Source organism: Vulpes vulpes, chromosome 5, assembly GCF_048418805.1.
Source record: "Vulpes vulpes isolate BD-2025 chromosome 5, VulVul3, whole genome shotgun sequence".
NCBI classification, from domain to species: domain Eukaryota; kingdom Metazoa; phylum Chordata; class Mammalia; order Carnivora; family Canidae; genus Vulpes; species Vulpes vulpes.
Window position 1 is genome coordinate 33,725,422 of NC_132784.1, and position 14,452 is coordinate 33,739,873.

At 51.1% G+C, this 14,452-nt stretch overlaps 1 protein-coding gene across 1 annotated transcript in view; it reads left to right on the plus strand.

Moving 5' to 3' along the window:
- The window catches only part of FMNL2 (formin like 2), a 263,738-nt gene that overhangs the window by 78,474 nt on the left and 170,812 nt on the right, over window positions 1–14,452 (plus strand).

A 14,452-nucleotide genomic window follows, 5' to 3' on the forward strand; every position in this document is an offset into this window, starting at 1 on the left:
GGAACTCCAGGATCACGCCCTGGGCCAAAGCAGGCGCTAAACCACTGAGCCACCCAGGGATCCCCCAAGATTTATTTTTAAGAGAAGACAGGTCTTGTTGGATACATGCGTGACGTGTGATTTTTGTTGCTTTTGTTTTGTTTGCCTTTTTTACATAGTGGGCATGCAAAATAAGAAAACCGCTTTTAAAAAGGCATTTTTACTTTAGAAGGTGTTTTGTTGAATGCATGAGAGTGACTTTGCAAGTCACTGAATCTCTCTGAACCTTCACCTATAAATTGGGAAGAGTGGTCTGTGTTTCGCAGGTTGCTCTTGAGCATTAAATGAGTATTTAAATGGTGTAGATTTATGAGCATTTATATGTTGCAGTGCCTGGCACAGAACAGGGGCTCCTTCCTCTCTTCTGAGTCTTTGAGGTCAAAGATTGCAGGACCCTGACTCCTAAGGCGGGACCGTAGCCAGGGAAGGAACGCAGCCCCGACCTTCTCTCTTGGGTCCTGTTTGACGACTTTGCTCTGGCCGCTGTGGTTGGAATCCTCATGCAGCCTTGACCCCTTTTCCCAAGCTCCCTGGGGGTTACAGGCATACGATACAGCAGGTGCTGAGATGGGTCTTACATGAATAACTCTTAAAAACTCATAAGTAACTGATACCCTTTGTAGAATCGGACAGGAAAATCAGCATTTTAACCACTAGCAGAAAGCAGATGATAAACTTGAAAAACTACCAAGTGGACCACTCTGCCGAGAAAAGAGCCACCAACTGGGAAGCAACCGAAACACCCTTGGATCCGCTCCCTTCCCAGATGAGAGAGTTGGGGCTTTAACTGCATATTAGTTTTACATTTAATCCCCTAACCATTTGCTTGTGGGAAGACGTCGCAAGGGGAGAGATTTGGTAATTGTGTGTGCTGTTACTTTATGCTTGCAAAAAAATAAATAAATAAATAAAAATCTTAACGATCGTTGGTATGGTTGTAAATACTGATACTGACATGTCCTCTGCTGCTTGACACACATGATACTGATAAGGACAAGGGAAACGCTGTGACTGTGGTTGGGGTCAGGACTTTTTTTTTTTTAGAATAAAAACAGTGTTTTCTTGGAACACGAAGTTGAAACCGCCTTCACGCAGTTCAATGCTGTGACATCACTTCATTTCGGAAACCCTCCTTGATGTGTATCTGCAGTTCACAACAGTGATTAACTTTGTGGTTAAAAAACAAACGAAAAAGAGTAAGGTTGTTGCCCTTGGAGCCAAGCGGAGAAGGCGTGTTCGGGCTCTAAGTCCTCATGGGAGATTCTAGATGGAGAAGCCAGACGTGCTCTCGTTCTTTTCCTTTGAAGGTGAAGCCTTCTCTGTAGCCCCCACCCCCCAAATGGGAGACCACCTTTAGGGGAATAGGGTGCTGTTATGGAAAGGTCACTGAATTCTTATTTACTTAAATCTGAAGTACAGCTCGTTTTATGCAGGATGTGGATGCGACGTGAACCTCCACAAAATGGTGGGAATCAAACACTGCGGGTACCTGGCCTCTTTCAAAGAGGGAGACATGGGACGCCTGGGGGGGCTCAGTGGTTCAGCACCTGCCTGTGACCCAGGGCGTGACCCCAGGGTCCCGGGATCGAGTCCCACATCGGGGTCCCTGCAGGGAGCCTGCTTCTCCCTCTGCCTGGGTCTCTGCCTCTCTCTGGGTCTCTCGATGGATGGATGGATGGATGGATGGATAAATAAATAAATAAATAAATAAATAAATAAAATCTTTAAAAGAAAAAAACAAAGAGGGAGATAACAGGGAAAGCAGGATCCTTCCTCTTCATGACTCTTTTTGGAAGTGCGATTTCTGGAGTCTCCGTCGTCGATGTTTATGGACTCTGATATATGCGTAGCACTCGACGTGATCGTAGGTAATAAAGCTTTAAGTTGGAATTGACCTTTGTTGTTGTTTTATTGAACCTATCCTTGACCAAGAACGAATTCTCGGAGAAGGAAAGCCAACCGATTGTTCAGGCAATTAGAACGGCAATTCAGGAAGAGACCTGAATCGGGTTTTGAGGAAGACAAGGATGGGGGCAGAGTTCCGCAGGGAAAGGACTCTGGGTGTAGCGCTCGTTTGGGTCTTTTCTATGTCACAGGGGTGGAAACTAGGTTGACCAGATTGAATGCGTTGGAAACGAGGGGTTGAGACTTGTTAAATCACGCTGGCTCCTTTCCAGGCGAAGAAGGCCGAGCGTGGGGGCCCTGGGAGGAGGGGGGAGCCTGGGTGGAAGGCAGGCTTGCTGCTGTTTGCGTGTTCACCGGTCATGGTGTTGCCGGTGAGCGCGTGCATTGTCCAGGCCTGTTGCAGACAGAGACGCTCCTAGGCTGCCTTGCTTGCTCCATTTTGGAATCTTCTTGGACGTTGCTTGTGTTGAAGATGAGGACTTAAGGAAAACGGTTTTGCCCTTGAGGGAGCTAAATGATCGGACGATACCTGTGTCTTTTTTAAGTATTTTTGAGTTTCGTGATGTGGCAAGTGCTGGGTGCACTTGCACAAGCGCGTATGATCTCTCAATACTGAGGACCTCTGAAGTGATGAGTGCGTGCCTCATGGTGGGGACACAGCTGCACCAAGTTTCCTAAAAGGTGAGGGACTTGAAGGAGCAGGAGGGTTAAAGGAGACCTAGAACATGACGGGAAGGGAGTGCTTGGTGAGGACCTGAAAGGCCAGTCTGAAGCGCGTGTATAGTTTGTGGGAGCAGATGCTGAGGTGTAAGCTCTTCCTACTTAGGTTTGTTTTTGTTTCTGTTTTTGGTCGTGGGTTTTTTTTTTTTAAACAGAAAATGGTGGTTAGGGAGTTCTGTATGTGAAATCTGAGTCGTGGAAGCTTTTTCGGCTGGTGAAAGGGGGACGGGGTGGCTGGATGAGGAACACATCAAATTTCGACACCTGAGAAAGGAAGGGAAGAAGGTACCATTGGCCACCACGGTTTTGGACAGCTTACCTTCAGCCCCATCCGTGACCGCTCCGCACACTCAGTCCTCACGGTGATGTATTTCTCCTTTTAGTCCTTTTTCCGGGCTATTCTGCTTGCCAGGGACACCTCTTTCATTCCCTGCCGTAAAGCTGACTCGTCGTCTGTTCATGTGTCTGTTTCATCACGTCACCCCGTAACTCTCATTTTAGGGCCACTGTTTCTACGATAAGTTGTATGGAAGAGGCTGACCTTTACTGCGGGAACAATGACAAACCGCTGTGGACTTATATTTATATTTTTAAAGATTTTATTTATTCATAGAGATGCAGAGAGAGAGAGAGAGGCAGAGACACAGGCAGAGGGAGAAGCAGGCACCATGCAGGGAGCCCGATGCGGGACTTGATCCCGGGTCTCCAGGATCAGGCTCTGGGCTGCAGGCGGCGCTGAACCGCTGAGCCACGTGGGCTGCCCGGACTTATATTTTAAAGCAGCGGTTCTCAAACACTATCATGCATGACAGTGACTTGGAGGGTTTCTTAAAACACACAGGTTGCTGGCTCCGCTCCCACCGTTCCATATAGGTAGGTCCAGGGAGGAGCCTGAGACTTTGCATTCCTACCCAGTTTCCAGGTGCTGCTGCTGCTGGCGGTGGCCTGAGGACCACACTTCCAGAATCTCTCATTTAGGGAGATCACTCAGATTGCAGCGGAAGGGGATGGGGAATGGTGAGGGGTTGGGTGGGAGCGGAGATGGGGAGAACAGTTTGGATGCTGTATCGTTGTTTCTGGTAGAAATATGGACAAAGTGATGAAGAGATGTTGGTCTATCAAGGGACACTTAAGAGGGATTGGTTAGATACGACGAATGAAAGGGTGAAGCCCAGGTTTCTCATGTGGCAACTGGAGGTAAGGTGGTGTCATTGACTGAAATAGAGCCCACGCAGTGGTCAGGTTTTTTGTGAGGGGTCAAGGGGCAGGATGACGGGATGGCATGCCTTTGGGACCTCGCGTTCAGTTATTGGGACACTGGCTTTAAGCTCCGAGGTGAGCGAGGCTGCTGCTACAACTTAAAGAATCAGCAAGAGTTGACCCCTGAGAAGAGATGAAATCAGGTCGGAGAGGGAGCGTGGAGAGCCTGGGACAGAGGCCTAAGGGTCACAGGTAATGAGAGAAGATGCGGGGCAGCCAGAGAGGCGACAAAGTGCCAGGAGTGCGTCCTGCTTTCTGTCCTGGGGGCCAAGACACAAGTACGTCCTTTAGGAGGGAGCAGAGGAGCAGAACTAGTGCTGAGGGCTGCCGGTGCGGCAGGGGAGTGGGGCCCTGAGCAGGTCCCGTGTGTGGCTGCACAACCTGGAGGTGGGTTCAGAGGTCACTGCACCTGTCAGGGCCAGGCTCTGAAACGTCAGCTCCGGCCTGGGATTTTCAGCGACTTGGAAGAGATTCGGGCCAGACAGCAGCGGGGTTGGGAGGATCGGGACAGGCTGTTTACACAGTACGTGCCAGGAAACGGGTTATGGAGGGAGAGGCGGCCGTTGGTGAGCAGGGGGAAGCAGGTGGCACGAGGTTTGGGAGAAGATGTGTTGTTACACGATGGAAGAGGCTTGAGCGCGGTTAATGTACTAGAAGGTTCAAAGAACCGTGGAAGGGTTAGAAGGGAGGGGGCAATGCCGGTGACCCCCTGGGCTGGGAGAGACAGAGGGTAGCAGCCCCCACAGGGGTGGTCGCTGTGCCCGTCCACGTGGCCCAGAGCAGCCAACTTTATTTTATTTTATTTATTTTTGGGTTTTTTTTTGCCAACTTTATTTAGACCAAGTGATGCTGTGGGTTCAGGGTCCTGCATCTAGGGGCCATACGGGGGCTTTCCTTAGGAACCGTCAAAACCTATTCCTCAGAAAGATGAGCTATTATGGAAAAGACTGAGCAGGTGAGTGCTCAGAGCCCCGTTCCTCCTGTTGGGAAGTCGTGAGCGCAGGGCGCTGACGGGGAATTGTAAGCTCCGAAGACCCTCCCCTGGCCTCCTAGTTTAGCTTCGGTTCGGTGCAGATACGGGGCCCTGTGCCGTCCTAGCAGCGTTGCCAGTCGACTCCCCGAGGCCAGTGCAGGGATTGTATTGAAATCGGCAGGGGTGCCTGGGCGGCCTTGTTGGCTAAGGGTCCGGCTCTTTTTTTTTTTTTTTTTTTAGGTTCCGACTCTTGATGTTGGCTGAGGTCGTGACCTCAGGGTCGTGAGATCGAGCCCCATGTAGGGCTCTGTGCTCGGTGTGGCGTCTGCTCGGGATTCCCTCTCCTTTCCCACTTGTGCTCTTTGTCTAAAATAATAAATAAAAAAATATGATAGTCCATTGAACGTTCAGCAAGCGTGTGGGCAGCCCGGTGTGCTCCACTCCACTGCCCTGCGGGAGGGTATGGATGAGGCCGCCACTTACCTTGAGGCGTTGCCAGCTCTGTTCCTATCTGGGCGGCCGGCGGGGTCTCAGTCCTCCGAGGCTGGAGGAGCTGCCCGGGAGTTGCCCTGGATCCTCATCGCCCAGCTGTTGAAGAGCCAACCTCTGCTGGCACCTTTGGTCCTACTGTGTCAGATACTCACCCCCCTAAGGAGACAGGAGCTTCACGTGCTCTGGCCCGGTGCGTGAAGTCCCTGGTGAGCACGGTCGCTTCCGCGGCAGCCTGTGGTCCCGACCCTTTTCTGTGGATCCAGACCTGGCCTGCGTGGCCACGTTGGAGAACAGTCCTTGTGCCTTTCCCCCAGGTCTCGGATTTCCCACTCTGGGATCAAGTCACGGACCAGACCCCCGGAGGCTACGGGCTTTGAGATCCGTGCACAACCGGGACCCCAGGACTAGAGAAGCCTGGTCTTCTATGGGCTGTAAATTAAAGTTTGGTTTAAGTACTCCCGACGCCTGCTGCCCAGTGGGGCCTTCCATGACGGTGGAGACGGTCATCGTCTGCGCGGACCCAAGGGGCAGCTACTCACTCGCTAACTGAATTGTTCTTTAACTTTAACTACTTTGAACTTGAACAGCACCGTGTTAGAGCAGCGGTTCTGAAACCTTGGCGTGCAGCAGAATCACTGGGATGGCCTGCCGAAGCGTAGGTTCCTGGGCCTGACCCCCGAGGTTTGATTCCGTAGGTCAGGGTTGGGGCTCGAAAGTCTGCGTCTCCTCACAAGTTCCCAATGGTGCTGCTGCTGGTCTGGGGAAGACCCGCTCTGAAAACCACCGGCGTAGACTGGTTGCTAGTGCTTGATTTTCATGCTGATGAAATGAAATGAAATGAAATGCCACCAGTCCATGGTCAGAGCCTCTGGTCGGCTAGTTGACAAGCTGCCTAGTCCTCGTTCCCCACAAACCCACACTGGGTCCTTTTCCCAAATCATCACAGTTCACCTTGAGCCCCGACTCATGATACTTGCTGAACAGCAACAGTAGCTGAAACCATGGCCTTCAGGGAAAATTCCAGCCTCCAGCTGACTTTGGTTTTCATTCAGACTTTATTAATTTGTTCTCTGACCTTATAAGAAATAAGGCCATGTGTGTGGTGTATGTAGAGTGTGAGTCTTTTTTTTTTTTTTGCCAGGTTCATACTTGGCGTTATAATGAACGGTGTCTGTATCCACGCTGGCTGGCTGGGCTGGGCTCTGATGGACTGTCCCTAGGTCCTGTTTGAACCAGTGACTTTTTATTTTAAGCAAATAATAAACTTTTTTTTTTTTTTAAATACTCAGGCTATCTAATTTAGAAAAGAAAAGGTTTCTCGAATGATACAGCATCATCTCGTGGGTGGTAGCCTGTAGCGTGGTCCTTCTCAGAACGCGTGTCGAAGTATTTACAGGTGGAACCACGTGATTGCTGAGGTTCTCTTTAAAGTTCTGTGCGGGATCGCAAAATCCCCGTGATCCCGGAAGGTCCCTGCAGGTGCGGTATGTTATTCTCTCTGCTCCTGTGATTGTTTGGAATCTTACATAATTTAGAGAAGCATTCTCCTTGAGAATCTGCATAAGCATCTCTACGAAGTACCAGGTGAATAGTTGAAGCTGAAATTGAAGAGCAGTTTGGTGGTTTTGCTCTAGGAAATTCAGCTGAACAAAGATTTTCATCCAAAGGATGATCTAAGGTCAATGAAAAGGACGGCCGTTGTTTAAAGGTGATGGGTTACTAGTCATTATTATTTTTTATATATATATATTTTCTGTTTGTTCATTTGTTATGGTGAATCTGCAGTGTAGATTTTACCCTATTTTTTTTTTTTGTAAATTTATTTTTTATTGGAGTTCAATTTGCCAACATATAGCATAACACCCAGTGGTCATCCCATCAAGCGCCCCCCTCAGTGCCCATCCCCCGGTCACCCCCACCCCCCCGCCCACCTCCCCTTCCACCACCCCTAGTTCGTTTCCCAGAGGAGTCTCATTCATTTGGGGAATATAAAAAGTAGTGAAAGGGAATAAAGGGGAAAGGAGAAAAAAATGAGTGGGAAATACCAGGGAGGGAGACAGAACATGAGAGACTCCTAACTCTGGATTATCAGTCATTATTAGTGAAGAATCTGCAGATAAGTGAGGTACTTGGTGTGTGTGTGGTATTGGAATAGGGGTGTGTACCCCGTGCCGACTTTCCTACATCCTGGTGTAGACTTCTCCTCTTCTCCTCTTACACCCCCAGCACAAGTCGTGCTCACTTGGGCGTGTCACAGTTTTCCTTGTTTTAGAAAAGGTGGGGTTTAAAAAAGAAGGTCCAGAGAAGGAAAAAAAAAGGTGGCAATGAGTCACATCATGGGATCTCACAGGCAGCTGAGCCCTGGTGGATGGGCTGAGTTGAGGGTTTTCCAGGGTAGTGATGATATTTACCCTGAAGGAGAAGAAAGGATTTTTTTAGAAAAAAGACTTTTATGGTCTTCTAGAGGCTGTCCTGAATACGTTCAGCTTATTTTTGATTTGGGGAACTCTCAGATTTTTAGGTAGACGATAGTAGGAGTTGAGTATTTTAAACTTCCTTGATGAATTACACAAAGTAAAAAAGTGGTTTATTACATAGCCGTGAGTTTCATTCAAATTTACGGTGTATAATCAAGGCCCACTGTTACCCTTTGATAGTTATCATTTAGCTGTAATTTTGCAGAGAGTCGGCTTCCTGGAGGCGGCATCTCCATCGATAGGCTGCCGGTCCACGCTTGCAGGTCATTGTGATGGTTGTAGACATGTTTCCAGACCGGTTTTTCCCATACCCATTGAATCCACTGGGACGTACCTGGCTGCATATGGCAGGGAGTCGATCATGATAAGTACTTGGCAGCATCGAGTTTTGCACCTAGCGTCTGACCCTTGAGAAAAAGTAATGACAAAAAGGCTGTTCTGTACTTGTTTCAGCGGTTCTTGGTGTTTAGGTATTTACTGCTTGATGTCAAATATTTGGAGAATAGGATTGGTTTTAAGCTCCTTTTATAGGGCTGCTTTTAAGAGTACGTGCAAAATATTGGGCAAGTGTTCCTACCTGCTTGGGCCTTACATGTGAGAACGAGAGAGAGAGTTTAGGACATGGTACCGTAGGCTCTTAAGTGGAATGTTAGTAATATTCATACAGAAATAACACAAAGGATCCCTCTGGGGACATGAAATGCTAATTGTCAGGACAAGCCTGGGCTGCCCCTCAAAGGATAACACTGAGGAGTTTGCTCCCTCGTAAAATTCTCCTTCCCCGACTGACCTTGGAAGCACAGGCTGCACGTGGAGTGGAACACTTAGGGGCGCGCTCCTGTGTATTTTTGGTACGGCGTCAGAGGAAACCCTCCACGGCTTCTTGAGAAAGCTCTCTGAGCCCCGATGCGTTCATCCAAGCACCTGTTGAACACCCGTGCATTAGGTTCTGTTATTCTCTTGAAGCCTTGCAGTTTTTTTTTTTTTTATTAGTAATGAATATAAAAGTAAGTCAGTGACCACCCCTTGGGGCTAGGAAAAAAATTCTCGAAAAAAAGAAAATCCTTGGGCCATGCCGCGTTAAGATGTGTGTTTGCCCCGGGAACTGAAAAAATCCACGTGCCTGGATTCTCTGTCTTCTGCTCTTGCCCCTTGAAGAGTCTCTAACATACAGGATTGTTTGGTACTTTGCAGCCTCGCACTTTGGCTTAAAAAGAGAAGTGGGAAGGCGCGGGCCCAACGAAGGCGTGTTGAGTACTGGGTAGGCTGGTGCTCAGCACTGGGGCACCCCGAGTCCCCCCCCCCCCCCCGCACCAGGGGGGCACACGCGCCGCGCTTCTCTCTCTGTAAATACCTTTGTGCGCCCTCGTTGCCGGAAAGGACTAGTAGATGGCTGTTTCAAGAACGCTTCTTTCCTGCCTTTTGCTTTCTTCCCATCTTTTGTCTTTTTGTCTTCTCTCTGGTTTGCTCTCTTGAATTTTTCCCTTGGATATTTATTGCATGAGGCCCCTTAGGTGTGTGACCTTCAAGCTGAATCTGTGTTTATATGCAGGGACTACTTTTTTTCCTTTTTGACTCCACTCATAGGTCTTGGGATGTAAGATCCTTTGGCAGGATTTTCCTACCATCTGATGGATTCCTGCAAAATTAATTAATAGTGTAATATTTCTCAAAAAAAATTTTAAAGAATTTTATTTATTTATTCATGAGAGACACAGAGAGAGGCAGAGACCCAGGCAGAGGGAGAAGCAGGCTTCATGCAGGGAGCTCGACGCGGGACTCGATCCCAGGACCCCGGGGTCACGCCCTGGGCCACACCGCTGAGCCACCCAGCTATTTCTCAATTTTTTCTTGACTCCTCCTCTCTTGTCATTTTATGGCAGGACTTTGGTGCTTTCACCCCTATACAGAGGGACCAATCGCCTTTTTTTTCTTTTTTTAAATAACAGTAAATGCATCTTTCAGGCATTTAAGATTACCTGTTGTTAGCTTCTAGAGAGGAGAGAAAGCCTTCCATTGTGGATACACCCCCTTTGAGAGGAACTCCGTGTTGGTACAGGCTGAAAGCGCTCCGACTTAGATCTTGTTTCCACTGCTTAGTAATGTAGTGTGAATGGATATATGTAAGAGTTGTGGCTTTTTAAAATAGACAACCATTAAAAAAATCCAGAGGCTTTTAAAATGAAATTTCCTTTTAGAAGAAGCTTCTCTAGTATAGTGTCAAAATTTTTTGCTAAAAGCATTAATGTGGTCACATGTTTGACCACATAAAATTCCTATGTGTTCCCAGAGTGGTCTAATGAATTATCACCGTCTTTATATATTCCACCCCGTATAAACTTCAGCTTATTCAAACAGATTTCAAGGATGAGTCTTATCCCATTCCAGATGTACCCACTTCTTTCCTCTTTCCTCCAATTTTAGGGTCTCTAGCTGAACCCACATAGAAATGATTTAATTCTTATTTGAGAGAGCAAGGGAGCACGCACATGGGCAAGCATGAGCATGGGGAGGAGGCAGGAGGGGCAGACGGAGACGCCAACTCCCGGCTGGGCAGGGAGCCCTACCCAGGCCTCGATCCCAGGACTCTGAGGTCATGGCCTGAGCTGAAGGCAGGCGCTTAACCCACTGAGCCACCCAGGCGCCCCAGAAATAATTTAATTCTTGAAAAGTTTCCGATGAGTTTCTGTCACCGTGTGTCCAGGGAATAAAAACCAGTTTTAGTATTTGCACCGTCAAAGCAATTAGATGAACGCGCTACAGGAAAAGCCACACGTCTCAAAAGACCGAACACGTGAAACCTGTATTAATCAGAACCTGAGGTCACATCACAAATTTCCCCTGCTTTACGTTAGTAAGAGAGACTAGACGCCAGAGGAAGACGCCAACGGGACACGGTCCCTTGAGTCCAAGAACGGACCCCACGGTCTGCCTGGGTTCTTCTGTAATAGTGTCGAGCGGTGCCATATGGTGCGGTGAGCACAGCTAGGGACTGGGTGACTTTCTGTGTTATATTTAAGGACAAAAATATTCTTTTTTTTTTTTTTTAGGACAAAAATATTCTTTCTGCCTTTAACTAGATTGATTATTCAAAAATCTCCCAAAACTTTTCTGTTTAAAAAAAACACAGCAAGGGCGATTGGTTCGTCTCTATGGTCTGTAACACAGTCCACCCCACGCATACCAGCATCCCTGTGGTTAGGGGCCGAAAGCACAGTCCGGTCAGCTCGGCTTCCCCCGCCCCTGCTCCCTCCCAGGCCCATCTTTTGGGTGAGTTTGGCCCCTTTCCCCTCTGCTGGCCTCTGTGTCCTCCCCTCTGCTTAACTTCAGCATCTCCTGGGGCCCCGGGTGGCTCAATAGGTTCAGCATCCGCCTTCCACTCGGGTCGTGATCCCAGTGGGATCGAGCCCCAGGTCAGGCTCAGGCTCTGTGCTTGGGGCGAGCCTGCTTCTCCCGCCCCCCTCTGTACTTGCTCTCAAAATCTTTAAAAACAAACCTTTATAATTCCAGCATCTCTTGCCTGAGTTGTTGCAAAACCTCCTAACCTGCCGCCTGCCTCTGTACCCCGTCCTTCAAAGGCACTGGGTGCTGTCCTCTCGAAGGACACAATGCAGCCGGAACAGGATGGTGAGGCTGGGTCCCTGCTCCACGTGTCGTTCCTGGGGTGGCGGGTTCGGAGGTCTTGCTGGGCGGCACTGGGCCTCTGCCCCCCCCCCCCCGCCCCCCGTGGTTAAGACAGCTCCGCCTTCGTTTTGCCTTTTAACAGAGTAAGATTCTGTTGAACAAAATGTTCCAGGATTAAAAAAAGGAAAGCTTAAGGGCCATGGGATCAGATAACTGCTAAAGTGCAGTGTCTTCTCTGCATTCTGCTGGAGGTGCTAATTTTGACTTTGTGGCATTGTTTTTCTATTGTTCCGGGAAGGGGGTGGGGGCAGAGGGACGGAGCCACAGAGTGGGGGGAAGCCGAGGCACCAGGGGCTGCCCGGGCCCAGAGGCTGTGGCCTGCGGGTGCCTGACCTCTGCCTGAAGCCACGTGTTCCGGGGTCCCTGCCAGGTGGGCCCTGTGCTCACCGGCTCGCAGTGGAAGTGTCCCCAGCTGTCCTGCTGCGTCCTGGGGCACCGGGGGTCGCTTCTGGCCAGAGCCTCTGAGATGGGATTTCGGAGGCAGCGCGGCCACCTGAGCGCCTGGAGCAGTGCCGTCCCCCCCGGGCAGGGGCCTAGCCGTCCTGCCTCCTGCCTCGGGTCACATTTGTGGGCAGCGGAGGCTTGTCTGGGCCTCTTCTCCCCGAGCCTCCCTCGCTGGGGGTGCTCAGGGCTGCAGCCTTGTTCTGGGGCAGCAACCCCTAGCCACCACCGCTGCCAGAAACCTCTTTACAAAGGCAAATCAACGTGGGTTGGTAGGAATTTGTGCAAAAAAAAAAAAAAAGTCTTTTAGAAAACACTTTTGTGATGGTACAAATGTGCCGGCTCAGATGGTTCCCACGTGGGTGCTTCAGACTGTGTTCTCTCCCCCTCCTCCCTCCTTCTCTGTCTCTGTCTCTTTCTTGCAGGGGAGGGGCCCTGTCCTTATGTGGGGAAAGTCACCAAGTGTCTGTTGCAGCTGCAGAGGACGGCCTGGCCTGGGCTGCTGCATCTCTGTGCAGGCCTGGGGGTGGCTGCCCCGGGTGGGGCATTAGTGGCGAATGTCACCCTGGAGGCAGCAGGCTCAGGGACTCGGCTGCTTCTCAGTCCCAGTATAAACCAGAGTTGAGCCTCCGTGTGCTGCAGGATCAGAGAGAGAATAGGGCAGCGTGAAAGGTCAGGAGCGGATCTGGGTCCTGCTGATCCTGTGTGGTGGTGCGCAGACCCCCCAGTGAGGAGCCCTCTGCCCCCAGGTGCCCCCACATACCCCTAGGTGCCCCCCATGTGCTCCCAGGTGCTCACATCCAGATCTGGGCCCTGCTGACCCTGTGTGGTGGTGTGCAGATAACCCAGTGAGGAGCCCTCCGCCCTTAGATGCCCCCAGGTGTTCCCCCAGGTGCTCCCAGGTGCTCACATCCAGTTCTGGGCCCTGCTGACCCTGCATGGTGGTGCTCAGAACCCCCAGTGAGGAGCCCTCTGCCCCCAGGTGCCCCCAGGTGCTCATATCCAGTTTTGGGCCCTGCTCACCCTGCATGGTGGTGCTCAGACCCCCCAGTGAGGAGCCCTCCGCCCTTGGATGCCCCTAGGTGCCCACGTCCAGGGAGCTTTCTGCCTCCCTCTTGACCCGATGGGCCCAGGGGGAGGAGGGCCCTGGCCTCCGAGGAAGGCCCCAGCTGGGCCTGCGGGAGGCTGGTCGGGCTGGCCCTGCCCTGCTGGCCGCCGGCTGTCCGGCTGCTTCTGAGCCTCTTTGTTAGAGGAACAAACAAGAGGACTTACGAGTCAGCTGCTGGTTTACTTCCGGTTTAGCAGCTTCCATAGAGGTTGGTCGGGTGGCTGGGGTGGGGGTAGGGGGATCTGAGTTCTGCGGGGGCTGCTGGTTGGTTTAGAGCACAGGCCCTGGAGCAGAGAGAGGAGAGAGACTGCAACAAAAGCACGGGCGCTGGAGCCTGGTGGAAAGCACGCGTACCCCAGATGTGCTCGCGGGAAGCCAAGAGCGTGGTTGCAAAAACAAGAAAAATGAGGGTAACGCAAGCAAAGAGTACTTGAGAAAGCCAGGCTGGGTTACTCTCTGTCAGGGAATGAGCAAGTTCATATTAGGATGGAGCTTCTCTCTGCAACGGGACCGGGCCGTGCGATGGGCTGCTGATACAGACCCCATTTTCCATTCTTCATTAATCCTTTTTTTTTTTTTTTTTTTGGCCTTGTATTAAATACGAGACTGTAAGACTTCTCAGTAGTTCTTGGAGACGCTGTAGGTGAGAATCCTCGCACCTCGAGCTGAAAATACCCGTCTTTGGGCGGGTGTGACATTTCGCTTGAGAAGAAGTGTTAGAATCCTGCGGGACCGCAGGTGACAAGTGGAGTGCAAGAGGCACAGAGAAATCCGTGGTTCGACTCCGGGTGCCGTCTGAGCCCTCTGAGCCCAAGGCTGTGGTGCCTGCAGCGTCGGTCCGTCAGTCTGTCCCGAGGGCTCCGCGCTGGCTGGCCTGCTGTGGGGGCGGCGGCCCTGAGGGCCCCGGGAGCTCCCCCTTAGGCTCCACTCCCCATCTCCAAGGGCCCCGAACGATCGGAACTTTAATGAACATGCATGGGGTGCAGGGTGGCTCGGGGTAGTGCCTGCCTTGGGCTCAGGGTGTGACCCTGGGGTCCCAGGATCGAGTCCCGCATCGGGGTCCCCGCAGGGAGCCTGCTTCTCCCTCCGCCTCTGTCCCTCACTGTGTGTCTCTCAGGAATAAATAAATAAAATCTTAAAAATCAACATGCATGAGGAAGGGACCTAGGGTGGCTGTTAACACCATTGTATTAGGAAAGGCGCCCCAGAAGGGGGAAGGGGGGCGAGTACCCCAGCCCCCGCCAAGCACTCCCTGCTGGAGGCCTGGAGCCGTTTCTCCCGGGACGGAGGCGGCGGCGCCTGAGGGTGGGGGCCGTGGGGCCTTGCCCGGTACCTTTCTCCAAGCAGAGGTGT